The sequence below is a fragment of the Hemiscyllium ocellatum genome, unplaced genomic scaffold, assembly GCF_020745735.1.
Source record: "Hemiscyllium ocellatum isolate sHemOce1 unplaced genomic scaffold, sHemOce1.pat.X.cur. scaffold_257_pat_ctg1, whole genome shotgun sequence".
Classification (NCBI taxonomy): Eukaryota; Metazoa; Chordata; class Chondrichthyes; order Orectolobiformes; family Hemiscylliidae; genus Hemiscyllium; species Hemiscyllium ocellatum.
The window spans coordinates 7,587-34,776 of record NW_026868137.1 but is presented as its reverse complement, the minus strand read 5'-3'; the positions used below and the strand labels follow the sequence as shown (position 1 = coordinate 34,776).

Here is a 27,190-nt window from a genome sequence, read left to right as displayed (position 1 = left end):
GAGTTGACTGATCTTACATTGCCACTTTCTGAACCTCAGGCTGTCTCTCTGGGCAGTAAGTCTCCAAAAACAGTAATGTGACAATGCGCAAGGATCATCTGTTTTGATTTAAATTGTGATTGTAGCACTGCTGCTTCACAGCATCAGGTACAAGGTTGGAGTCCAGCCTTGGTCAACGGCCTGTGTGGAGTCCCCACATTCTCCCCATGATAGTGTGGGTCCCCTCCAGGTGCTCTGGTTTCCTCCCACAGTCCAAAGATGTGCAGGTGGATAAGTCATGCTAAATTGTCCACAGTATCCAGGATTGTGCAGACTAGGTGGATCAGCCATGGGTCATGCAGTGTTACAGTGATAGCGTGCTCTGGGTGTGATGTTCTTTGGATGGTCGGCGCGATTTGATGGGCCAGTGCTCTACTTCCACACTGTAGGGACTCTATTCTATGATTGAGGATAAAGGCTACACAGCCGGGTGTCCTTGGAGAAGGACCATGTGGTGTGTATCAATTCTCTCGATGCCTTTAGATAGAGGTGGGCACCGCAGGGGATACAGTGCTTTATCCCCACCGCTGCCCCCTCCCCACAACTCTACTTTGATTTAGTCCCTTCTCACTCTGTCACTTGTAATGGTTTGCTTGGCCCGTAATGGGCTTTCTTTGGAAATATTCAATTGGTTACACAAATGGTTTACTGTTGGTGATGATATGTCTAGATTAGAGTGGTGCTGGAAAAGCACAGCAGGTCAGGCAGGATCCGGGGAGCCGGAAAATCAACGTTTTGGCAAAAGGCCTTTTCCAGCACCACTCTAATCTCGGCTCTGGTTTCCAGCATCTGCAGTCCTCACTTTTGCACTGCTGGTGATTATATGTTAACCAAAAGCAAAATGGCATAATGATGATTTTGATGGTGGGAAGGTTGCTGTGATAACATTTCTGTGTCAGGGAAATGGGGAAAAAGAACGCTTCGCAGCTCACAGAAGGAGACCTGAAAAGCAATTACATCAAACCAAAGGTTCAGACAGGGAGGGAATATTTCCCTGGAGCTTGAGTAACTGGAAAGTGATGGTGTCCGTGACAAAAGGGATTTTGTTTTACAGTGGTTGAAAGTTTTAAAAGTGTTATATTCAGACAGTTTAATTTATTTTCTTTAATTTTATTTGCTGTGCAAAAAACTTTTACAACATTTTAAAACCAAAATTTACAAACTTTGTGTTAAAGATAAATGTTAAATAAAATCCATCAAACCTACCCTCACTGAAACCTGTTGTGGAAGTGCAATCTCCTGGAGAATCCCTGCCCACTCCTTCCTTCCCGGGCTCCATGGCTACATACATACCTGGGAGATAGCAGCAGGAGGAGACCATTCAGCCTTTCAATCCTGCTCCACCATTCAATGGGAAACAGCTGACCATCCAGCTCAGTCTCCTGTTCCTGCTGTGTTCCAATCCTCTTTCATGTCTTTACCCCGAAGAACTATATCTAAGTCCTCCTTTGGCTTCACTGCCTTTTGTTCCAGTGACGTTGTGGTGTTCCTGTGTGGGTGTAGGCAGGGGTAATGTGATGGTGCTGCCTCCTGGAGGATGCACTCAGCGTCCCTCATCATCCTGCAGTAACATCAACTGGGTTTCAGCAACTAGAGATAGAACCCATTTCCAGGATATGGGCATCACTGGCTCAGCCAGCATTTATTCCCCATCTCTAGTTACCCTTGAGAAGATGGGAGTGAGCTGCTGTCTTGAACCATTCACAGTCCATTTGGTGCAGATAGACCAACAATGCTGTGAGGGAGAGTGTTGCAGGATTTTGGCCAAGTGATTCTCTATCTTTGGTTCTTCAAATGCTGGTTAACATAATCACAATCTGCACATGATTTTGAGATTTCAGTCTGCAAATCTTCACCATCTAGCACCCTGTATAAAGGAATATGTACAGATTAGAAATTCAGAGCAGACAATTCTAGCTTCTTTGGAATATCCTTTTCCCCTTTCTTCCTCCGAAGCTGTTACCCTCCAGCCCACTTACTCTCTCCCACCATTCTGACTCTGCTACCCCCTAATGAACACCCTCCCCATTCTCATGGAGTTGTTGATAAACAGATCCATGCACCACTTCCCGTCCCTGGTTAGACTCTGCACCCTTTCTGGGTTCACTTCCTTTCCCTTCAGTTGCTGCAAGTCAATAATGTAACAGCAGAATGAAACAAAAGGAAACAGAAAGGGAGGTGGCAGATCCTGGACAGAAGAGGGTCCTTCAGTCTGGGAGAATGGGTCAGATCCTTCTTTGTTTCCCATTTGTTGATTCCCAGCATTACAATGAATTGGGGATGAAGAGTGGTCCTACATGGGTGTGGTGACCCCCTAACAGATCAATACCAGAAGCAGATGCATCCCTTCCCCAGCCAATCACAGTGTGAAATACTTTCTGCAAAGTATACTTACCTAAAGCACATGCTCCAAAATCGGCCCACATTCTGTACATGTACAGTGCGGGGTTTCCCCACACACGTGTGGTCCCTGCCACAGGGATTGTGGGTGTTGTAGTCCCCAAGAAGCCACTGGAGCCCTGTCTCTGGAAAGTGTATGAAAAATGTGGACTGGAGGGTGTTGTGTATAGGATCCCCATTCAGACACACAGGACATATGGGCTGTCACTGGGTTTTACTGAGACACCTGCTTCCACAACCTGATTTTCTGATGTAAGGAATATAGATTCAGCCAACTGGGGCGTGGGAAGTGAATTGGAGGAGCAGATTTTAAGCAGAGGTGGCTCAATGGTTAGCACTGCTGACTCACAGTGTCAGGGACCTGGATTTGATTTTAGCCTTAGGTGACTGTGTGGAGTTTACACGTTCTCCCCGTGTCTGAGCGGGTTTCCTCTGGGTGCTCCCGTTTCATCCCACAGTCCAAAGATGTGCAGGTTAGGAGGATTGGATATGCTAAATTGCCCACAGTGTCCATGCCTGTGCAGGTGAAGCCATTAACCATGCGAAATACAGGGAATGGGTGAGTCTGAATGGGATGCTCATTATAGGGTTGGTGTGGACTCCATGGACGAATACCCTGTTTCTGCACTGTAGGGATTCTATTCTAATTTCATGAAGAAGAATGAACCTATCTCAATGTGCTGTGAATCTGTGGAATTCCCTATTCAAAATGCGGTGGATGCCAGGACAATGAGCAGATTTAATGAAGAGATACAGATGTTGAATTTGCAATGAGATGAAGGGTGAGAGAGAGCAGGCAGGAAAACCCAGCTGAGACCGAGGTGAGCTCAATCATCACCGTATTAAATGGTGGGGCTGGTTCGAAGGGCTGCATTGCCTCTCCTGTACCCAGTGCTCATCTTCTTATGGTAATCACTGGAAAGCTGAATCCAAAACTCACCACCCTCCCCAAAGGAGTCATGATTTGGAGATGCTGGTGTTGGACTGGGGTGTACAAAGTTAAAAATCACACAACACCAGGCTGTAGTCCAACAGGTTTAATTGGAAGCACACTAGCTTTTGGAGCGACGCTCCTTCATCAGGTGATTGTGGAGGGCTCGATCATAACACAGAGTTTATAGCAAAAATTTGCAGTGTGATGTAACTGAAATTATACATTGAAAAATTAATTGTCTGTTAAGCCTTTCATCTGTGAGAATACAGTGATAGTTTGACTTCTTTCATGTGTAAATCACAAAACCCTTCTTTTTAAAGTTGCATTCTCAGGTTAGCTGCTAACAATGGTTTATAGTGAGACAATATGTTGAAGGTGTTAGTTCCCTTTGTTCTCTGCCTATGACCTGATGTTTAGATTGATCCTCTCTCCACAGTCACCACGCTAACATGGACTTGGCTGTACCTCAGTATTTTTTCCAGACACACTGACATTTGAAATATTCATCCACGGACAGAATACACACCTTCCCTTCCACATGAAAAAGGCCAATGATATTCAGATCGGCACGGATCAAGTAACTATCAAAACTGAAAATGAAGTTCAATTTAAATTTCTCATCTGCAAATCTGCCCTTTCAGTTCTCTACAACAGAGAAAACAGGTCACCACCGTTAACACAGGATGGAAATTCATAAAACAATTATAGTGTTAAATTGCAGTTTCTTTGTTCCCCCAAAGCTTTAAATCTCAGTCTCACAATTTCTCTCTTCTGTGAACTGAAATCCAAAATAATCTCCTCACTCCTTCCCTCCACACCTAGTTCTAACACTCTCCTCTCTTGGAATTCAGCTTCCTAGCTCCTGCCTACAGACTAAAAACCAAAAAAAGGGGTGGCACCATGGCACGGCAGCCCCACAGCACTAGGGTCACAGGTTCGATTCCAGCAATCCAAAGATGCGCAGGTCAGGTGAATCGGCCAGGCTAAATTGCCCATAATATTAGATGCATTAATCAGAGGGAAATGGGTCTGGGTGGGTAACCCGAGGGTCGGTGTAGACTGTTTGGGCCGAAGGGCCTGTTTCCACACTGTAGGAAATCTAATCTAATCAAATCAATGAGTCTGACTCGGAGCCTCCTGGGTGTTGGTGAATCCTCCCTACACCCCCAGGGCTTCCTTCTGGGACAGAACGGACTGACGTTTTCCCCCCCAATCTGGAACCTCTTATTTATTCCCCTACTCCGATCCTCTGATGAGAACCATCCTGCACACACTGGCCAAATCATATCTGGTTGAATAAAAATGAACTAAAATGAATGTTCCTCTCCGTAACATCCCTGAATCTTCACCCGAGTTCTGATAACTTTCTGCAAAATACTCCCCCACTGATACGCCGACCACTTGTCCCGATACCAGAGGAGGGGCCATTCCCCTGGGACCTGTTCCCAGAGGGAGGAAGGGAGTGAGCTGCCAATGAAAGATCAATCCCACACACCCACAGCCGCTCTCCCTGGCACTGACCCACCTTGCACATACACCAACAATTGCCCAGCACTGCGCCCATGCACCCATGCACTGGTCTCCCCTCCTGCAGAGCATGCTCCAGATCACACAGGAGCCTGAGTGATTGACAGCAGCCACTGCCCAATAGGGTGGAGGGGGCGGGGCTGGAGGACTGGGACAATGGGATTGTAAACAATGAATGAATGTGGAGGACACTGGGGGATGGACAGGTCAGTGAGGGACAGCAGCAGTGCAGCAGCAGGAGGGGATCCTGGACAAACTGAGCAATGGGAGAGTCTAACAGGAGAGAAACTACAGGAAGGTTTTGTTTAGAGGCTCAGGCAGGGACAGCTGGGAGACAGTATGGCCTGGTGGCTTGGGCAGGTTTTCCAATCAGCCACTTCAAAGATGCTGTCACTCAACTTTGAACCGGATCCTCCTGGTCCAGAGGTAAGGACACTACCACCATTTCTTGGTGGACTAGAGGAAAGAAGGGAAGATGTTCTCCGTCTCACTCACATGGAAACTCCATGAGCTCCTCCCACATACTGTCTACGGTGGGGATGGAGGAGACAGAGCAGATGGGAGCAGGGTTAGGGATATAGGGACTGCCTTTGAAAAGGAACTCACGGTGTTGGTGATATTAATAAGACTCGATACACAGTCACTAACACAAAGCTGGTGTACGTGAACTTTATCCAGAATATGAACACCCATAACTGGGTGACGCAGACTCCAATGTACAGAGTTAAGTCCTGTATACTATTAACAGCTTTGTGTGTGAGAAATCGCGTCTCATGAACTTAAGTCAGGGCAAAGCGGTGGAAATCATCTACATGATCTTCAGTAAGGCGTTCAAGAAGGTTCCCCATGGGAGATTAGTTAGCAAGGCTAGATCTCACGGTATACAGAGAGAGAACGAGCCGTTTGGATACAAAACTGGCTCAGAGGTAGAAGACAGAGGGTGGTGCCAGAAGGTTACTTTTCAGATTGGAGACCTGTGACCAGTGGGGTGTCACAAAGGATCGGTGCTGGATCCACTAATTTTCATAATTTATATAAATGATTTGGAAGTGAATATAGAAAGTATTGTTAGTAAGATGACATCAAAATTGGCGATGTAGTGGACAGTGAATAAGATTATCTCCGATTACAACGGGATCTTGGTCAGATGGTTGAGGATTGGCAAATGGAGTTTAATTCAGATAAATGTGAGGTGCTACATTTTGGAAAAGCAAATATTAGCAGGATGTATACACTTAATGGTAAGGTCCTCGGGAGCGCTGCTGAACAAAGAGACCTTGGAGTGCAGGTTCACAGCTCATTGAAAGCAGAATCGTAGGTAGATAGGATAGTGAAGAAGGTGTTTAATATGCTTTCCTTTATTGGTCAGAGCACTGAGTATAGGAGTTGGGAGGTCATGTTGCGGCTATACAGACATTGGTTAGGTCATGCTTGGAATATTGCGTGCAATTCGGGTCTCCTTCCTCTCAAAACAATATTGTGAAACATGAAAGGGGTCAGAAAAGTATTACAAGCATGTTGCCAGGGTTGGAGGATTTGAGCTATAGGGAGAGGATGAATACACCGTTTTCCCTGGAGCGTCAGAGGCTGATGGGTGACCTTATAGAGGTTTATAAAATCAGTAGGGATATGGATAGGGTAAATACACAAGGTCTTTTCCCTGCGGTGGGGAGGAGGTACAATGGGGGTGGGAGACAGAGGGGGGAGACTGAGAGGGGAGGGTGACGGTTAGTTTGTAGATCTACAACACAATCCTGTTCCTGTTTTCTCCCCATCTCCTTCAATCCCGCTGAAGGGCTCAGAGTAAGTGCACAGACCCTGGAAAATAGAGCTTTAGGGTGACCAAGTGCTGAAGGTTGCATTTGGGACGTTGACCTTTATTAGTCTGTGCACTTTATCAATAAATGGACCTGGGTTCAATTCCACTGTCCTGGATTCATGTCAGAGACGCGCCTGTCTCTGACCCTGACTACTGGATCCCCTGTCACTATAGCTCTGCCATTCTCCTTCCTCCCGTTCTGTGCAGCGGAGCTCTCTGTGGGGTCATGAACCTGGCTGTTGCTGATTTCCCCTGAGAGGCAACCCCACCTGTTCCCTCCCTTATAGAATCCCAAGCGGTGCACAATATCTGTATGAGAAGCGGAATGATCATGGGGAGTCCTGCACTCCCTTCCTGAGCCTTTTGCTTGATCTGATGGTCACCCATTCCCTTTCTGCCTGTGTAACCCTCACCTGCAGTGTGACTAACTCACTAAACGTGCCATCCATAACATTCTCAGTATTGCTCCACAGTGAGTCCACTCTCAGCTCCAGGTCTGAAAAGCAGTTTCCCAGTAGCTGCAGATGGACACCCTTCCTGCACACACAGCCGTCAGGGACACTGGAAGTGTCCCTTATTTCCCACATTGTACAAGAGGAGCGCCCCACGGGTCTGAGGGCTCCTGTAACAATGTGTCTCTAGTTTCAGCTAGTTACTCCCATTAGGAGAATTTAAATGAGCAAAAACCTTCCTTCTCTTCCAACATTTCCAATATCATCAAAAGCCCCGATCTTTACTTAAGCTGACATTTTACACTTTAAAAACTGTTTTAAAAAAAACACTCAGCAGGTATCGCTTACAACTTGGCTGTTCCCTTTGGGAACATGTGAATTGCTGAATGGCCTGGACTAAAACTGAAGCTGTGGTTCACCTTCTCCCTGTCTCCCCTCGCTCTATTTACACCCAACTCCAAAACACTCTCATTGAACCAAGCAGCCCTCACGGTGCAGCCCTGTCATTTTCATTGTCTGCTCACACCTACACTGCCCTCAGCCTCCTGTACTGTTCCAATGCATCTCAATGGGAGCTGAAGAACTGCATCTCATCTTTCAATTCAGCCCTTTGTATCCCCAGAGTCAATACGGACCTCAGCAGTTTCTGAATGAACAGACAGTTGTCAAAACCTGGAACATTCCACCCGAAATGGTGCTGGAATTTGAGTCCATAAGGAATTTTAATCGGAAGCTTGCAGGGAATTGAAAGTGAGGAGTTTACAGGTTAACATCAGAAAGTGGGTGATTGGGTCTAAATCTGACAGTTCCTATGTAGAGACGAGGTGTAATTTGGACAAATCTGTGTTCCCTCTCAGGGCCCAGAATTGAGCACAAACCCAAAGGGTGATCCCTTCGAACATCTTTCTGCTTTTTGCTTGAAAAAAAGAGATACTTTCCCACAGACAGAACAGACACACCTTTCTCCTTCCCCAGTTAAATGTCAATGGTATTCCGATCCTGATGACCCTGCTGACGATAGAAAGTTGATTTTGAGATCCCTGTCTCAATTATTCTCAAATAAAATCCTATAAAATGAATTCACAAAATAAAACTCACAGTCAGTGCAGGCTGAACAGTAAAGACAAATACTTCCCTTGGTATGTGTTTGATGTGTAAATGCTCCTCTTCAAATCACCCCGACCCCACCCAGGAAGAGGATATGCCCATGCGCCTCGCTGTACCTTGTCCCCAATAAAGATGGTGGCCATAACCCAGAACCCATCACCGCCTGAGGCCCACAGCCGTTTTCCCATTTGCTGTAAACGTGGGACCAAGAGTTTCTAATTCAGGCCTAACTACCTGTACAGAGTGTAATTAAACCCTTCCAGTCTAAACTGATCCAACTCCCCTTTCCCGTTTCCTCCTTCTGCACACACTAAGGGTCACTCTAGGTCCAGTGACCCTCACTCAGAACTGACTGCAGCTGGGAAAATTAGAATCCCTACAGTGTGGAAACAGGCCATTCAGCCCAACAAGTCCACACTCACCCTCTGAAGAGTTTCTCAACCAAACCCATTCCCCGACCCTATTATTTTACTTTAACCCTGACTAATGTACCTAACCTATACATCCCTGAACACTACGGGAAATTTAGCTTGGCCAATTCACCTTACTGCACATCTTTGGACTGCAGGAGATAGGGGGTAAAGAGTAAATAATAGGTGGGGACAGAGCCCAAAAGAAAAAATAACATTTGGAAAGAAAGGAGTAGATAACAATCTGCTGGGAGGGTGAATAGCTGTGAATGGAGGGGACAGGAACCTGTGTCTGGCAGCAGCTCAGTGGAGGTGCTGGAAATGGCAGTTGATGATCTACGTTCTGCTGCAAAACTGACCCTGAGCTTCCAGCTGCCTGCTACTTTAACACACGAACCTGTTCCCTGGCCAACATCTCTGTCTCATGCTTACTGCAGTGTTCCAGTGAAGCTTGATGCAAGCTGGCAGAACATTCCAGAACATTCCAAAACACACCATATTTCAAGGACTGCAATTTCCCCTCCTACGTGGTCAACAATACCCTCCAGTCTATCTCCACCACTTCCCGCACCTCTGCCATTGAACCACACCTCTCCAACTGCAACAAGGATAGAACCCCCCGCCCCGTCCTCACCTTCCACCCAGATACAACGCATCATCCTCCGCCATTTCCACCACCTACAATCAGATCCCACCGGAGATATATTTCCCTCTCCATTCCTTTCAGCATTCCACAGAGACCATTCCCTGTGAATCCTAGTCAGATCCATGCTCCCCAACAACCCACCTTCCACTCACAGCACCTTCACTTGTCAATACAAGAGGTGCAAAACCTGTGCCCACACCTCCCCCTCACCTCCAACGGACCATTCCCCATCCAGCAGAGATTTTCCTGCACATCCAAACACCTCACCTATTATGGCCTTTGCTTTCGATGTTGTCTCCTGGGACACCAACTTGCGGAATGTTTCACGGAGCATTTCTGGGACACATGCACCAACCAACCCCACCATCCTGTGGCTGACCACTTCAACTTCCCTACCCACTCCTCCAAGGACATGCAAGTCATGGGCCACCTCCACCACCAAATCCCAGCTACCCGACGCCTGGAGGAAGTAATTGGGACCCTTTAACCACAGAATCAAGGTTTCCTCATCTCCCCTCCCCTGCCTTATCCCAGATCCAACCCTCCAACTCGACACCACGCCCTTAAACTGTCCCACCTGTCCACTTTCCTTTCCAATTATCCACTCCACCCTATCTCCATTACCCTCTAACTACATCTACCCATTGCCTTCCTAGCCCACTTCCCACCAACACCACACATCCCTCTTATTTATCTCTCAGCCCTCTTACTTCCCACCCCACTCCCAATCCCGGCATTCCTGATGAATGGAATATGCCCAAAACGTCGATTATCCTTCTCCTGGGATGCTGCCTGACCTGCTGTGCTTTTCCAGCGCCACATGTTAACGCAAGTTGGAAGAACAACACCTTATCTTCTACTTGGGGACCCTGCACCCCTCTAGCCCCAGTATCAAAATCAATAATTTAGGTCCTGAACTCTCCAGTGTCCTAGCGCCATAGCCTCTTAACCCACACACCAGGCCTTGTTAGTACATAACCTACCATTACACATTAGCTATAGTTAGCCACTAACAGTCCCCATAAACAGCTATTCACCCTCCCCCAGCCAGATCGTTATCCACTCCTTTGTCCAACTGCTCCCATCTCTTTGGACTCTATCACCACCTATCATTTACTCCTTAACCCCGATCTTCTGCATATATACCAACATTTTTTTTCAGTAGCATCAGTTCTGAGGAAGGGTCAGCAGATCCAAAATGTTAACTCTGATTTCTCTTCACAGATGCTGCCAGACCTGCTGAGCTTTTCCAGTATCTTTTGGCTGTTGAGTGAGATTTACAGCATCCGCAGTTCTTTTGGTTCTAATTTACCAGGAATTTCTAATTCAGGTCTAGCAGCCTAAAACTGTGCGTTTATAAACCCTCCGAGTCCACAATAACTCAATTTCTTCCCCAGACTTTGCAGTCTCTCCCACTCCCTTCACACTCACTAGGTCCCCCCCGCCCTCACCGTGACACTGCGCCTGCACAGCTCATGGCCATGTGTTGGCCTGCTGGACCCACCCCAATTCACTCCCATTGGCCGAAGGATCACGCCAGTTCTCCTATTGGTCTGAAGCTGCTGTCAATCACCTGGGCCCCATTGTGACATGAGTGGGCTCCTCCCAAGAGCATCGGATGCTGAGGGGTGACCTCATAGAGCTTTCTAAAATCATGAGGAGTATGGATGGGAAAAATAGACAAGGGCTTTTCCCTGGGGTGGGGGAGTCTAGAACGAGAGGGTGTAGGTTTAAGGTGAGAGGGGAAAGATTTAAAAGGGACCCAAGAGGCAACTTTTTTCACACTGAGATGGGTGCCTGTATGGAATCTTCTGTTTGGGGAAGTGGTGGAGGCTGGTACAGTTACACCATTCGGCATCTGGATGGGCATGTGAATAGGAAGGGTGTAGAGGGATATGTGCCAAATGTTGGGATATCTGGTCGGCATGGACCAGTTCGACCAAAGGGTCTAATTCCATGCTGTATGTCTCTATGACTCTGCCCTGGGATAAGCTTCATCATTCACAGTGAATGGGGCAGTAACACAGAGGACAAGGGTTTGGGGCTATTCAGCTGTACTGGCCGCTCTGGAGATGGTGCCAGTCTATCCCAACTCACCTCCCATTTGTCTGTAGACCTCCAAATCCTTCCTTAAAAAAGTTACATTCTAAATTCGTTTTCTCAATAACTACTGGATCTGCATCCAGCTGGCGGACAAACTGTTCCAGATGCTCAGAACTTAGTGAGTAATATAATCTTCACATTTTTAACCTGTTTTATTAGCCATTTACCTGAAGGTAGTTACTCAAAATTGTGACGTTAATAATTTCTCCCTCTGTCTCTCTGTAAATTAAATATCCTGGAAAGAAATCTGCTCCTGGTCGAAATTCCTGCCTAACCTTCTCAGCTCCAAGAAGAATTAGTTGATCTTCTGCTAACTCTCCATAAAATAGAAACCCATCTTAATTTTAGTAGTGCCATAAAGATGTACAGCAGAGAAACAGACCCTTCGATCCAAAACTTGTCCATGCTGACCAGATATCCTAAATTAATCTCATCCCATCCACCAGCTCTTGGCGTATATCCTTCTAAACTTTTGCTAATCACATACAACATCTCAAAGGCATAATTGGGTAATTGTACCAGCCTCCACACTTTCTCTGGTAGCTCCTTCCACACACGTACCATGTTCAGCTGGAAACATTGCCCCTTAGATCTCTTTTCAATCTTTTCCCTCACACCTGAAGCCTGTGCCCTAAGCTTTGGACTCACATATCCTGGGAATAAGACCCTGGGATTTCACCCTATCCTTGCCCCTCACAACTGTATCCGATGCTCCAGGGGAAACAGCCCCAGCCTATTCACCGTCTACCTATATAGCTCAAACCCTCAAACCTGGCAACATCTTTGCACATCTTTTCCGAACCCTTGCAAGTTTCACAATATCATTCCGATAGCAGGGAGACCAGGACTGAAAGCAGAATTCCAGAAGTGGATGAATCAATGTGCTGTGCCGCTGCAAAATGACGTCCCAACTTCACTACTCAAATGTACTGACCAGTAAAGGCAAGTACACTAAACACCTTCTTCACTACCCTGCCTATGATTCCACTTTCAAGGAACTATGAATCTGCACTCCAAGGTCTCTTTGTTCAGCAACATTCCCCAGGACCTTCCCATTAAATGTATAATTCCTGCCCTCATTTGCTTTTCCAAAATGGAGGATCTCACATTTATCTGAAATAAACTCGATCTGACAATCCTCAGCCCATTTGATTGAAGTCCCATTGTACTCTGAGTTAACCTTCTTCGCTGTTCAGTACACCTCAAATTTTGATGTCTACTGTAAACCTACTAACTATACCTCATATATTCACAGAAATCATTGATATAAATGATGAAAAGCAGTAGACCTAGCACCGATCCTTACACCATATTGCTCATCACAGGCCTCCAGTCCGAAAAGCACTATCCTCCGTCCCCAACCTTCCCGCCAATTTGTATATAATAGCTGGTTCTCTCTGTATCCCATGGTGTCTAACTTGCTAACCAGTCTGTTATGTGGACCTTTTTGAATGTCTTTCTGAAGTCCAAGTTAGTGATGTATGTACAAAGCCATGCTGACTATTCCTAATCACTTCTTACATTTCCAATTACATATAAACCTGTCCTTCAGAATTCCTTCCAACACCTTGTCTGCCACTACCCTCAGGCTCACCAGTGTATTGTTCCCTGGCCTTTCCTCATCACCTTTCTCAAATAATGGTGCCTGTCTTGCAGCACCTCACCTGTGGCTATCGGTGGTAGAAATATCTCAGCGAGGGACCCGAAAATCACTTCCCTAACTTCCCACAAAGATTTGGCATACACCTGATCAGGTCCCACAGATTTACTCAGCTTTCTGTATAAGACATCCCGTACAACCTCCTCTGTAATATGGACAGTTGTCAAGATATCACTATTTATTTCTCCAAACTCTCGAGCTTCCATATCCTCTTTCAGTAAAAGCTGACATGAAATCCTCGGGTAGTATCTCTCCCACCTTCTGTGGTTCCACAGACAGCCTTGTTGATCTTTGAGGGTCCCTATTCTCTGCCTGGTTACTCTTTTGTCCTTAGTGTTTGGTAGAATCTCTTTGGATTGTCCTTAAACCTCTTTCCCCCCCAAAGCTATCTCTTGTAGCCTTTTTGCCTTCCTGTTTTCCCTCAAGTGTACTCCGACTGCCCCTATACTCCGAGGGATTCATTCAAACCCAGCTGTCTGTACCTGCCATATCCCTCCTTCATCTTTTTGACCAGACCCTCAATTTCTTGAGAGACACAGCATTCTCTACACCTATCAGACTTGGCCTTAACAGGAACATACTGTCTATGTTCTCTTGTTGTCTCATTTTCACCAGCCTATGGAGGCAATCGCAGATGAGGACATGGAAACAGTCATTCTCAGTAAAGAGGTAGTGTTGAGAAAGATAACAGCCCAAAAGTACATGGGTCTCCTGGCCGTGATGGAATGCTTCCCAGGGTCTAAAAGAGATGGTGAAAGGTCTATTGTCCTTCCTTGCTAGAGGAATAGTTATGCTGCAGCTGTACAGGGTGCTGGTGAGGCCACATCTGGAGTACTGGAATAGAGGTTTGATCTCCTTACTTCAACAAGCATGTACTAACACTGGAGGGGTTGCAGAGGAGGGTCACTAGTTTGAGTCGGGAGTTGAGAGGGTTGGTGTATGTGGAGACATTGAATAGACTGGGACTATACTTGTTTGAATTTAGAAGAATGGGAGGTTGTATTGGAAAAAATAAAATTAAGAAGTGAATAGATACGATAGAAGCAGGAAGGTTATTTCCACTGGGGAGTGGGTCAACCTAGAGAGCATAGCGTCAAAGTAAGGGGGTATCTGATTTAGGACAGAGCTGAGGAGGAACTTCTTCAGCTAAAGGGTTATGAATCTGTGGAATTCCCTGCTGAGTGTAGCAGTTGACGTTATCAACTTGAATGTCTTTAAGGCAAAATGTAGATTTGCAAACAGGAAAGGAATTAAGGGTTATGGTGAGAGAGCAGGAAAGTGGAGCCGAGGCCATGAAAAGATCAGCCCTGGTCTTATTGAATGGCAGTGCAGGCTTGACGGGCCAGATGGCCTACTCCTGTTCCTATTCCTTCTGTTCTTATGTTCCCACTTTCCAGGCATCCCTTTACCTGGGGGTTGCAAAGAAATATTGAAAGTTCTCGCCTTGTACCGTCAAAATTCACCATTGTCAAATTTTGAACACCAACTTTTAGATTAGATTAGACTTACAGTGTGGAAACAGGCCCTTCGGCCCAACAAGTCCACACCGACCCGCCGAAGCGCAACCCACCCATACCCCTACATTTATCCCTTACCTAACACTACGGGCAATTTAGCTTGGCCAATTCACCTGACCCGCACATCTTTGGACTGTGGGAGGAAACCGGAGCACCCGGAGGAAACCCACGCAGACACGGGGAGAACGTGCAAACTCCACACAGTCAGTCGCCTGAGTCGGGAATTGAACCCGGGTCTACAGGCGCTGTGAGGCAGCAGTGCTAACCACTGTGCCACCGTGCCGCCCATAACTGTGCCACCGTGCCGCCCAATAGATCTGGTCTATTATTTTCTGCAACTGTTTTAAAACTAGTAGAATTATCGTCAGAGAATCCCAAGTGTAGAAGCAGGCCATTTGGCCCATCACATCCACACTGACCCTCAGAGCCTCCTATCTTACCCCTGTAACGCTGCATTTCCCATGGCCAATCCACCTAGCCTGCACATCCCTGAACAATATGGGCAATTCAGCCCGGATAATCCACCCAACCAGTACACCCCTGAACAATATGGGCAATTCAGCCTGGATAATCCACCCAACCTGCACATATTTGGACTGTGGGAAGAAACCAGAGCACCCGGAAGAAACCCACACAGACAACCTCAATAATGTGATCATCCTGTTCTTATTTCCCAGTTCCACTCAAGTAATTTCAACGGGCGAACCCCTATGAATATCCTCCCTAACATAACAATAATGTTATCCCTAATCAAAAACACCATTCCACCTTCTCTCTTATCCCCCTTTCTATCCCTCCACTTACATCTATGCCCTGGAACATTAAGCTACCTGTCCTTTCCAACCTAAGCCACGTTTCTGTAATACCCACTATATCCCAGTTCCATGTTCAAAACTATATCTGAAGCTCATCTGCTTTCCCTGTAAAACCTCTTGCATTGAAATAAATGCAGTGCAGTGCTATCAAAAGGACAGACTGATTGGCAGAGGGGGTGGGATAGCCCTGTTGGTGAGGGATTACGTTCAGCCCCTTGCGAAGGGGGAGACACAGAATCAGGAGATGTAGACTCAGATTGGAGGGTGGTTAATGTTGTCCCACTTTTCAAGAGAGGTGGGAGAGAGATAACAAGGAATTATAGACCGACTAGCCTGATGTCAGTGGTGAGAAAGATGCTGGAGTCAATTATAAAAGATGAAATTACGGCTCATTTGGACAGCAGTAATGGGATTCGTCAGAGTCAGCATGGATTTACAAAGGGGAATATACTGACTTGGATTGAAAATTGGCTGGCTGACAGGAAGCAAAGTGTAGTGATAAACGCTTCCTTTCGGAATGGCAGGCAGTGACTAGTGGGGTACCACAAGGTTCGGTGCTGGACTGCAGCATTGTCCTCGGTCCTGGGACCGCAATATACATTGATAAAATAGATGAACATATTAAAAGTAATATTAGCAAATTTGCTGATGACACAAATCTGGGTGGCAGGGTGAAATGTAAGGAGGATGTTATGAGAATACAGGTTAACTTGGTCAGGCTAGGTGAGTGGACGGATGCACAGCAGATGTAGTTTAAGGTGAATAAATGTGTGGTTATCCATTATGGAGGCAAGAATAGGAAGGCAGATTACTATCTAAAAGGAGTCATGTTTTGTAAAGGGGAAGTACAACGAGATCTGGGTATTCTTGTACATCAGTCAATGAAAGCAAGCATGCAGGTACAGCAGGTAGTGAAGAAATCTCGCTGCATGCTGGCCCTCATAACAAGAGGAATTGAGTATAGGAGCAAAGAGGTCCTTCTGCAGCTGTACAGGGCCCTGGTAAGACCGCTCCTGGAGTATTGTGGGCAGTTTTGGTCTCCACATTTGAGGAAGAGCATTGTGGCTATTGAGGGAGTGTTGGGTAGGTTCACGAGGTCAATTCCCGGAATGGCAGAATGATCATATGTTGAAAGATTGGAGCGACTGAGTTTGTGTATACTTGTATTTAGAAGAATGAGAGGGGATCTGATTGAGACCTACAAAATTATTAAAGGGTTCGACACTCTGGAGGCAGGAAGCATGTTTCCACGGATGGGTGAGTCCAGAACCAGAGGACACAGTTTAAAAATAAGGGAGAGGTCATTTAGAAGAGAGTTGAGGAGAAACGTCTTCACCCAGAGAGTAGTGGACACATGGAATGCACTGCCCCAGAAGGCAGTGGAGGCCAAGTCTCTGTATACTTTCAAGAAAGAGATGGATTGAGCTGTTAAAGATAATGGAATCAAGTGTTACGGAGATAAGACAGGAACAGGATACTGATTGTGGATGGTCAGCCATGATCATAATGAATGATTGTGCTGGCTCAAAGGGCAGAATGGCCTATTCCTGCACCGATTGTCTATTGTACCTTGTCAGTCCGACCTCATTCTGTGCCTTGCCCTTGCCTGTCTAACTTCTCAACTGTACCAGCCTCAGGGTTACCTCCTTTCTCACTATCTCTTTAGGTTTACCCCCACGCCCTCACTGGTTTAATGCCTCCCGATTAGCACTAGCAAATCTCCCTGCTTGGATATTAGACACCTTCCAATTCAGGTGTAATCCATCCTTCTTATGCACGTCACCTCTCCCCCAGCAGAGATTCCAATGATCCAAAAACGTGAATCTTTCTCCCCTGTATCAGATCCTTGGCCACGCATTCATCTGCTCTACCCTGCTATTCCTACTCTCACTAGCATGTGGCACCGGGAGTAATCCAGATATTACTACCCACCACAATCTGCTTATTATTCTCCAGGCTAATTTGCTATATTCTCTCATCAGGACTTCATCCTTTTCTCTTATGTCATCGGTACCAATGTACAGCGACCTCCCACTGATCATTCTCCCCTTTCAGAATATTCTGCACCGTCGGAGCCATCCTTCACCCAGGCAGTAGGGAGGCACCCCTATCACCATCGATCATGTGGAACCTGATATACCTCACATTACACTAGATTCATTACACTAGTAACTTGGCTGTCAGTGCGATATTCCCCTGAGAGTGTGACCCCCGATGCTTTCCAGAACAGTATACTGGTTTGAGATGGAAATAACCACAGGAGACTCCTGCACTACTTGCCCTCCACTCCTCCATTTCCGAGAGGAAACCAATCTCCCTGACTGGATCGGCAGTTTTCCTACCTTTCTGAAACCGCCACCTATCTCACCTCCCCCCATCCCCCTCCCCTGTAAATTCTTCATTAGATTTAACCATCGCTCCATCTGATCCATGAAATCCTACAGGATTTGCATCCTCACTTCCTGCAGACAATCAGGATCATTGAAACTTTCCTTAATCTCCTACATCCAACAGGAAGAGCACATCACTGTACAAATGGCCATCTCTGCACCTTAACCGTCCACAGACCCAGAAAAAGGCACACAATCTTACAGCTTTACAAAACACGACTCTAGAATAAATTAGTACCAGTATTTTATATTAAAAAAACTTAATCAAAGTATCATAAGATGTGTATTTAAAGAAATAAATCGTCGCCCTACTGAATGTTGTAGCTTTACTAAAATAAAACAGACTAAGATTTGTCTTTGAAGAGACCGAAACTCAGAGCTGTGAGTCACAGATGAACAGCACTAAACAGAGCCTTCGGTCAAATTTGTCCATGCCGACCAGATAATCTTATCCCTCTTGCCAGCACCTGGGCCACATCCCTCTAAATCTTTCCTATTCATGTCAAGTATCCAAATGCCTTTAAAATGCTATAATTGTCAGCCTCCACCACTTCCTCTGGCAGCTTATTCCATACACGCACCACTCTCTGCGTGAAAAGGTTGCTCCTTAGTTCCCTTTTATATCTTTCCCCTCTCACCCTCAACCTATGCTCTCTATTTCTGGACTCTCCTACTCAGTGAAAAGACCTTGTCTGTTTACCGTATCCGTGCTACCAATGAGTTTATAAACCTCTATGGAGGTCACCCCTCACTCTCTGATGCTCCAAGGAAAGAAAGCCCCAGCCTTTTTGCTCTCTTCCTGCAGCTCAAACCCTGACAATACCCTTGTAAATCTTTGTTGAACTTCTTCAAGTTTCACAACATCCTTCCGATTCACGGAGAACAGAATTGCACACAATATTGCAAAAGAGGCCTAACCAATGTCCTGTAATCACCTTCCAACTTCTATACTGAATGCTCTGATCAATAAAAGAATGTATTCTAAACATTTTCTTCAGTATCCTATCTACCTGCAACTCTACTTTCAAGGAAATATGAACCTGCACTGCAAGATATCTTTGTTCATCAACACTATCTAGGAATTTGCCACTAAGTGTATCAGTCCTGTTAAGATTTGCTTTTTTAAAATGCAGCACGTCACATTTATCTGAATTAAACTCCATCTGCCACTTCTCACCCATCTGAACAACATCCTGTTGTAATTTGAGGTACCCTCTTCGCTGTCCACTATACTTCCAATTTTGGCGTCATCTGCAAACTTATCAACTGTAACTCCTATGCTCATATCTAAACCATATATATAAATGACGAAAAGTAGTGGACCCAGCACTGATCCTTGCAGCACTTCACTGGTCACATGCCTCCAATCTGAAAAACAACCCTCCACCACCATCCTGCCTTCTACATTTGAGCCAGTTCTATATCCAAACGGTGAGTTCACCCTATATTCCATGAGATCTAACCTTGCTAACCAGTCTTCCATGGGGAAGCTTGTCGAGCGGCCTTACTGAATTCCATTGATCATGCCCACCTCTCTCCCCTCATCAACCCTGTTTGATACATCTTCAAATAACTCAATCAAGTTTGAGAGATAGGATTTCCCACGCACATAGTCATGCTGACTATCACTAATCAGTCCTTGCTTTTCAGAATACATGCGCATCTTGTTCCTCAGGATTCCCTCCAACAACTTGCCCAGCATCAATATCAGGCTCACGGGTCGATAGTTCCCTGGCTTGTCCTTACCACCTTTCTTAAATAGCGGCACCACGTTAACCAACCCCTAGTCTTTCGGCATCTCACTTGTGATAATTGATGATACAAATATCTTAGCAAGAGGCCCAGCAATCACATCCCCAGCTTCCCTGAGTTCTTGGGTACACCTGATCAGGTGCTGGGGATTAACCAAGCTTTACAGGTTACATGACACCCAGCACGTCCTCCGCTGTAAGATGGACATATTCAACATCTATTTCCCCACATTCTATATTGCCCATGTCCTTCTCCACAGTAAACACTGATGCAAAATATTGAGTTAGTATCTCTCCCATCTCCTGCGGCTCCACGCATAGGCTACCTTGCTGATCCTTGAGGAGCCCTATTCTCTCTCTCAAGTTACACTTTCGTTCTTAATGTATTTATAAACACCCTTGGGATTATTCATAACTCTATTTGACAAAGCCATCTCATGTCCCCTTTTTGCCCTCCTGATTTCCCTCTAAATATACTCCTACTGTCTTTAATGCTCAGGGTTTTTTTTGGATTGGAATAAATGCAAAACATTACATCTTGATAAAACAAACGAGGGCAGACTTACACTAATTAAAACAGGGCCTCGAGTAGTGATATGGAACAAAGAGGCCAAGGGATTCGGATCTTTCACGTCTGTGTCACATGTAGACAGGGTTGTTAAGAAGGTGCTTAGCACACTTGCCTTCATTGCTCAGACCGCTGAGTACAGAAGTTGGGACGTTATTTTGGATGTTGGGGAGGCCTTTTCTGGAATTCTGTGTCCAGTTCTGGTCATGCTGATATCGGGAGGACATTATGTATTTGGAGCGGATTCAGAAGCGATGTCCCAGGATGTTGATGGGAATGGATAGCTTGAATTCTAAGCAGAGGCTGGATAGGCTGCGACTTCTTTCACTGGTGCGCAGGAGGCTGAGGAGTGACCTTATTAGACTAAAATCACGGAGGGGTGGTATCAGTAATGTGAACAGCAGGTGTCCTTTCCAGGAAGGGACGCGTTTCAAGACTGGGGACATAGCTTTTAAGGGGACAGCAGAATGGCTTTAAAAACGTGTTCGGGAATTTTTTGTTTATTTTTGTTCAGACAATGGTTTGTGTGTGGAATGAACTATCAGAGGAAGTGGTAGTTGTGAATCAAATTACAAGTTTAGGGTGGCATAATGGCTCAGTGATTAGCCCTGCTGCCAGGGCCCCAGGTTCGTTTCCAGCTTTGGACAACTGTCTCTGTGGAACTTGCCCATTCTCCCAGTGTCCGCATGGGTTTCTTCCAGGGGCTCCAGTTTCCTCCCTAATGAGAGAGCAGCCCTATGGTCTGGGGGGACAATGCTGCCTTTCCCTTTTACACAGTGATGCCACTGTCTCTCTGGGGTGGGGACAGGGAATGCTGAAGGGGTGGATGGGACACCACTCAGGCACAGTGCTTTGTCCTGGAGGATGTTCACTTCCTTTAATATTGTTGGGGGCTGCACTGATGCAGGCAAGTGGAGAATGTTCCAACACAATGCTGATGTGTGCCTTATAGAGAGCAAACAGACATTGGGGAATCAGGGGTTTGGGGAAACTGAGGTTGTTCTCCTTGTAGCAAAGGCAATTGAGGGAAGTTGTGACAGAGGGTTTAGAAAGTTACACGTTATAATAATCAACCTTACGCCCATCAGCTCATTCTACAAGGCTTACAGGACACACATTAAAGGTTTTGGAAGATTCAAAGGAGAACTTTTATGCAGCAAATGGGATTCAGATGGAATACAATACTCACACACAATGCGAATATCCAGGTCCTGATGAACTGACTAATTCAATCAAAGTTTGGTGTTACAATGACTGAGATTACCATCTGAATGTCCACCTGTAGTATCCTGTAATACACGTTTATAAAATCCGTCACTGTCAGTTCAGGTTAGAATCTCACACCATCCCCTCCTCCTGGCCCAGGATGACTGGACACATTACTCCTTGTGGAGGTCAGCAGTCAGTTCAGATGGAAATCTATGTGGGTTTCTAGGAGTTTCCACCTTGGGACTTCATGTGACTGAACAGGGCAGATCTTTGACACACGGGACAGAATGTTCCCGGAGTCAGTGAGATGTGGAGAGCAGGATTGGCTTCTCATTTTTTCCTTCCGTGCTACCGCTGTGCCTCATCAATAAGACATGGGATGTGAAAGACTCATGCAGCTCGATGGTCAGAATGGAGGCAACTTGCCCAATGGGCAGCAAGCTCCTCCCATAGAGTATCTCTAAAAACAGAGCAACTCTGCAGGCTTCCCACTGCCCAGTGCTCCCAGTAAATGTTTAGAAGGGGGGGGGGGGGGGATCTCCTAGAAAAGGCGTAACTGTAAAGTTCTAAGAGGATTGTGAAGAGTGAGAGATGCACAGGAGAAGGGGTCAACAAGTTGTCAGATGGAGTATAAGTTGAAAAAATGCAAAGTCGGTAATTTTGGAGGGGATAATAAGGAAAAGAGTGCTATTTACATGGTGGAAACTGTAGAAAGCTGCACCACAAAGGCACCGGGGGAAAATTGTGCAGGAAACACTGAAAGCTAGCAGATTCTGAGTCAGTCACGAAATCAAGGGCTCAGTTTCAGATTCATCAAGTTTAAGGCAACGCCGACACGGTAAGGGGTTTCATTAATAATGGAGTTGGGGGTAAGGTGGAGACAAGCAACATTTTAGAGATTGGAATTCCTGGTGTTTATGATTGTGTAGATGTCTGATCAAAAAGTCACCTTGGGGTTACAGATATAACAGCAATATTGTGATGAGTCTAGTCTAGTTCTGCCTCAGACTGCACCCAGCGAGAGGGAGGGGCTCAGCAGGAAGGGAAAGGAATTTGTAATAGCAACTGAAGGTAATGGGTTTAACCGTAACAATATTTCATTGTAGGAAATTGCAGTTAATCGAGTAGTGGGAATGCGATAAGCAGTTTGGTAACTGAGTAACAGTGGAGCAATGGAGAGGGATGATGGGGAGGGAGAGCTAGGCATCGTCAGTGTACATGTGAATCCTCACACTGTGCTTTTAGACGATGTCACCTCCTGGCAGTATGTAGGTGAGATACAGGAGAGAGCAAGGATAGATCCTTCAGCGACACCAAATACAAGGAATTCAGAAAGGAAAGGGAGAGTGGAGATGGAGCAGGATTTACAAATGATGGTGAGGTCAAACGTTAGTTATTTGCAGAATGGATGAGAAGGACATAACCAGAAAAGACAGACAGACAGAACAAGGAACAATATCTGTGAATTGGCGAGGGGGTTGTGATGAGGAGGAAACAGAATTGGAATGTCTGTGGTTTAGCGAGACTAGTAAAAGATCAAGATGAGCTCTGATAAGGCTTGACAAGAGACTGGAGAAAATTGCAAGTTTGGGACAAAAATCAGGAACACAATGTGAGGTAGTTTGTCTCAGTGGGCTAGTGGGATGGAGGGAAGCAGCAGAGGCAGCTGATCGGATTGTCTCAGTCTTAGTGACAGAGAAACTCAATGTGCTCCTTGCTCTTGTTGTTGGAGAGAAGGATGAAGGAGACAGGATGATGGACAGTGTTTTACAAAGAAACAAAACCAGGGTTAGTGATATTTAAAATGAGTGAACAAACCTAATGTATTTAACTTTTATCCAGAATATTAAAATGTACAACTGAAGTCCTTGTTCAAATCGCATATTGGCAAATGGTGGAATCTGAATTCAAGAAAAAAATAACTGGAATTAGGAATCTCCTGATCTCCATGGAAACATTGTCAATGGCGAAAAAAATCCTGCCAACCTGACAGTCGCCCAACAAGCTACTCACTGTATTAATCACTGCAAAGTCTCAACAAAGGAATGAAACTGGATGGACCACTTGGCATCTAACAAGGCATTAGGAAATACAACCACAGAATCAGCCCTCTTGACTCTGCAACATCCTGCTCACTAACATCCGGGTTTTTTTTGTGCCAAAACGTGGCGAGCTGTCTCACAGACTAGTGAAAGAAAAGCCTGACAAAGTCATACTCACAGAGTCATCCCTTACAGATAATGGCTAGACACCAACGTCACCATCCCTAGATATCGAGAGTGCGATGATGGAAAACACAACAGGTCAGGCAGCATCTGAGGAGCAGGATAATCGACGATTCGAGCCTAAGCCCTTCATCAGCCCGACCTGCTGTGCTTTTCCAGCACCACACTCTCGACTCTGATCTCCAGCATCTGCAGTCTTCACTTTCTCCTGAAATCTCTGGATATGTCCTGTCCCACCAGCAGGACAGACCAGGCAGAGGTGATGGCATAGTGGTGTACACACAGGAACCATTTGCCGTGGGAGTACTCAGCATTGACTTTGGACACCAGGAAGTCTCATGGCTCCTGCTGATTACCACGTACCGTGCTCCCACGGCTGATGACTCAGTGCTCCTCCATGTTGAACAACACTTGGAGGAAGCACTGAGGTAATAAATGGTGACAAGCCTACTCTGGGTACAGGATTTCAATGTCCTCTACCAAGAGTAGCTCAGCAGCAGGATTACTGACTGAGCTGGTCGGTTCCTCAAGGACATAGCTGCTCAACTGGGTTTGCAGCAGGCGATAACGGAACCAGCAAGAGGGAAAAACATACTGGATCTTATCAGCATGTATCTGCCAGCTGCAAATGTATCAGTCCATGACAGTATCGGTAAGAGCGACCATCCCACAGTCTTTTTGGAGACAAAGCCTCACCTTAAAGTTGAGAAAAACCTCCATTGAGCTGAGTGGTACTATCACCGTGCTAAATGGGACAGATGTAGGAACTCAAACTGGATCTCTCTGAGGCACTATGGGATAACAACAGCAGCAGAACTGTACTCCAGCACAATCTGTAACCTCATGGGTTTGTACATCCCGCACTCACCCATCACAATGGACAGGAAAGGAGGGCATGCCATGAGCAGCACCAGGCATACCTAAAAATGCAGTGCCAACCTGTTGAAGCTACCAAACAGGACCATCTGCATTTTAAACAGCATCAGCATCAGGCAACAGAGCTAAACGATCCCACAACCAATGGATCAGATCAGAATTCTGCCACACCCACTTGTGAATGGTAATGGACAATTAATCAACTTGTTGCAGGAAGCACAACAGATATCCCCACCCTAACTAACGGAGGGATCTCACACATCCATGCAGCATTTGCAGCAATTCTCAGCCAGTTGCAAAGTGGGTTGATCCATCTCAGCCTTCAACAGTGGTTTCCAAAATCACACACGTGAGTTTTAAGTCAGTTTGATTTAGTTCGAATAATACCAAGAAATGGTTAAGTAGTGTAAAGGCTATGGGTCCTGCTAACATTCTGGCAATTATACTGATAACTTGTGCTCCAGAACTTGCCACCCACAAAGCCACGTACCCATCCAGCACTGGCATTGACTGACAATGTGGAACATTGCCCAGGGATGTTCAACACAAAAACACAGGTCAACTCCAACCCAGGCAATTTCCCTCGATCAGCAGTAAAGTGATGGAAGTATTCATCAACAGGGCTATCAAGCAGCAGCTGCTCAGCAACAGCCAACTGAGTGACACTCATTTTAGGCTCCACCAGGGCCACTCAGCTCCCGATTGTGTTACCACCTGATTCACAACCTGACAACCAGCTGAATCCCAGAGGTGAGGTAAGAGTGACAGCCCAGTCCCACTCCAACACCACTATTTCTAGCTGATTCCACCCTCATCTCAGCTCATATACTGAAACTCTCATCCATCGTGTGTTATCTCCAGACTTAAATTATCCAAACACACTCCTGGCCAGCCTCCCAAATTCAACCTCTCTGTAATCTCAAGAAAAATTGAAAGCTCTATCGCCCACGTGCTCACTTCTCCCCAAATATGTTCATCCGTCAAAAGGCTCCTATAAGCAACAACAATTTAAAATTCTCATTCTTGACTTTATTCCTGGCTGTTCTCATCCCTAGCTCCATGCACCACACATCCTTTGAGACCTCGTCAATCCATTTACTTCGAGACTCCCAATGATTTGTTAATTCATTACTTCAACTGTGTAGCTGATTCTACAGTTGCTAAAGCAACATGGTCTGGAATTTGCAGACAAAACATCACAGGTCTGCGTTCCACCTTTAAGACATCCCTCAAAACCTGCTTTTTGGCAATGCTTTTGGTCACCTGACCTAATATCTCCATCTCTGGCTTTATATCTAAAATTCTCAATGATATTTTATATGAAATTATAAGCATGATAATAAAATTACAAACTGTTCTTGATTTTGACATTATCTTCAAATCATCACTGTTGCTGTAATGAATAATCTGTAATGTCTCTTACCCAACCACATTGTGGGAGCACCTTCACCACACAAACTGCAGCTGTACAAGAAAGTCAAACATCACCCTCTCCCCAGGCAACAGGGCTTTGGCATTAATCACTGGGATCTGTGGAAGGAGAAACACAGTTCAAGGGGGTGCAAAATGCATGACAGGGAATGAAAGTGGTGCAGAATTTGATAGTCAGAAACTGAAGGAAAATACACTTGCTTATTGGAAAAAAGAATTCTTGACTCAAAAATATTCAAGACAAAATAATCTGATAATAGAGCAGCACATGGTCAGGGGCTGGGCCACGTGAAAAACTCATTTACAAAGGGTCTATAAAAGTAATAATACAGTACTAAACAGACCAAAAATACCCCCATGGTTGGAGACTGAGGAGGCTGGACATTGACAAAGTGGTCCTGAGGGAGCCCAGAGGTGAATCAGAGCAGGATTGGCTGCTGTCATCACAATGACTCTGTACCAGAGAGAGGCTGCACATGCGCCTGGCTGCACCGTGCCCCCTACAAAGATGGCGGCTCCGCACGTGTCCAGTGAATCGTTGTCCCGAATAAAGATGGCGGCGCTCACTCAGGCCTGCAGCCGCTGAGGCAATTCCCCATTTACTGCAAACACGGGACTGGGACGTTCAAATTTGTGTTTTCCGACATGCACAATTTGTATGTAAAACCTCTCCGCTCATGACATCACAGCTTCTCTCACATTTCCCTGTTTATTTCTTTCCTTACCGTATCCTTTCTCTCTATAACTTCCCAAGCATTTATTACAGCGACTCTGCGTCGGGCGCGAGGGTGATCACATGGTTTACTTTAGCTCCGCCCTTCATTCACTGTGATTGGTTGGAGGATCAACCTCCCGCAAGGTCCTCCGGCTCCGCCCACCGTCCTTTCATTGGTCCGGTGCTGACATCAATCACCCGGGGTCACTGTTGGCTGGAGCATGCGCAGTGTGTCCTGCTTGTGCTGAGATGTTGGGTCATGTGATGGGAGGTAACAACAATGAGTGCAGATGCTGCAACCCAGATTCTGGGTCAGTGGTGCTGGAAGAGCACAGCAGTTCATGCAGCATCCAAAGGGCAGAGAAAAAGCCCTTCATCAGGAATAAAGGCAGTGAGCCTGAAGCGTGGAGAGATAAGCGAGAGGAGGGTGGGGAGAAAGTAGCATAGAGTCCAATGGGTGAGTGGGAGAGAGGATGGAGGTGACAGGTCAGGGAGGAGAGGGTGGAGTGGATAGGTGGGAAAGAAGACAGGCAGGTAGGGCAAGGCTGGACAAGTCATGGGGACAGTGCTGAGCTGGAAGTTTGAATTAGGGTGAG

At 46.0% G+C, this 27,190-nt stretch overlaps 1 long non-coding RNA gene across 1 annotated transcript; it reads right to left on the bottom strand.

Moving 5' to 3' along the window:
• Positions 1-1,162: 1,162 nt before the first annotated feature.
• LOC132812123 (uncharacterized) lies at positions 1,163-25,973 on the bottom strand. The gene is made up of 4 exons (XR_009643464.1): positions 25,872-25,973; positions 23,166-23,248; positions 21,328-21,427; positions 1,163-1,906 (listed from the first exon to the last, which is right to left on the bottom strand). It is a non-coding gene; the product is annotated as an uncharacterized LOC132812123 (long non-coding RNA).
• Between the last annotated feature and the right edge of the window lie 1,217 nt (positions 25,974-27,190).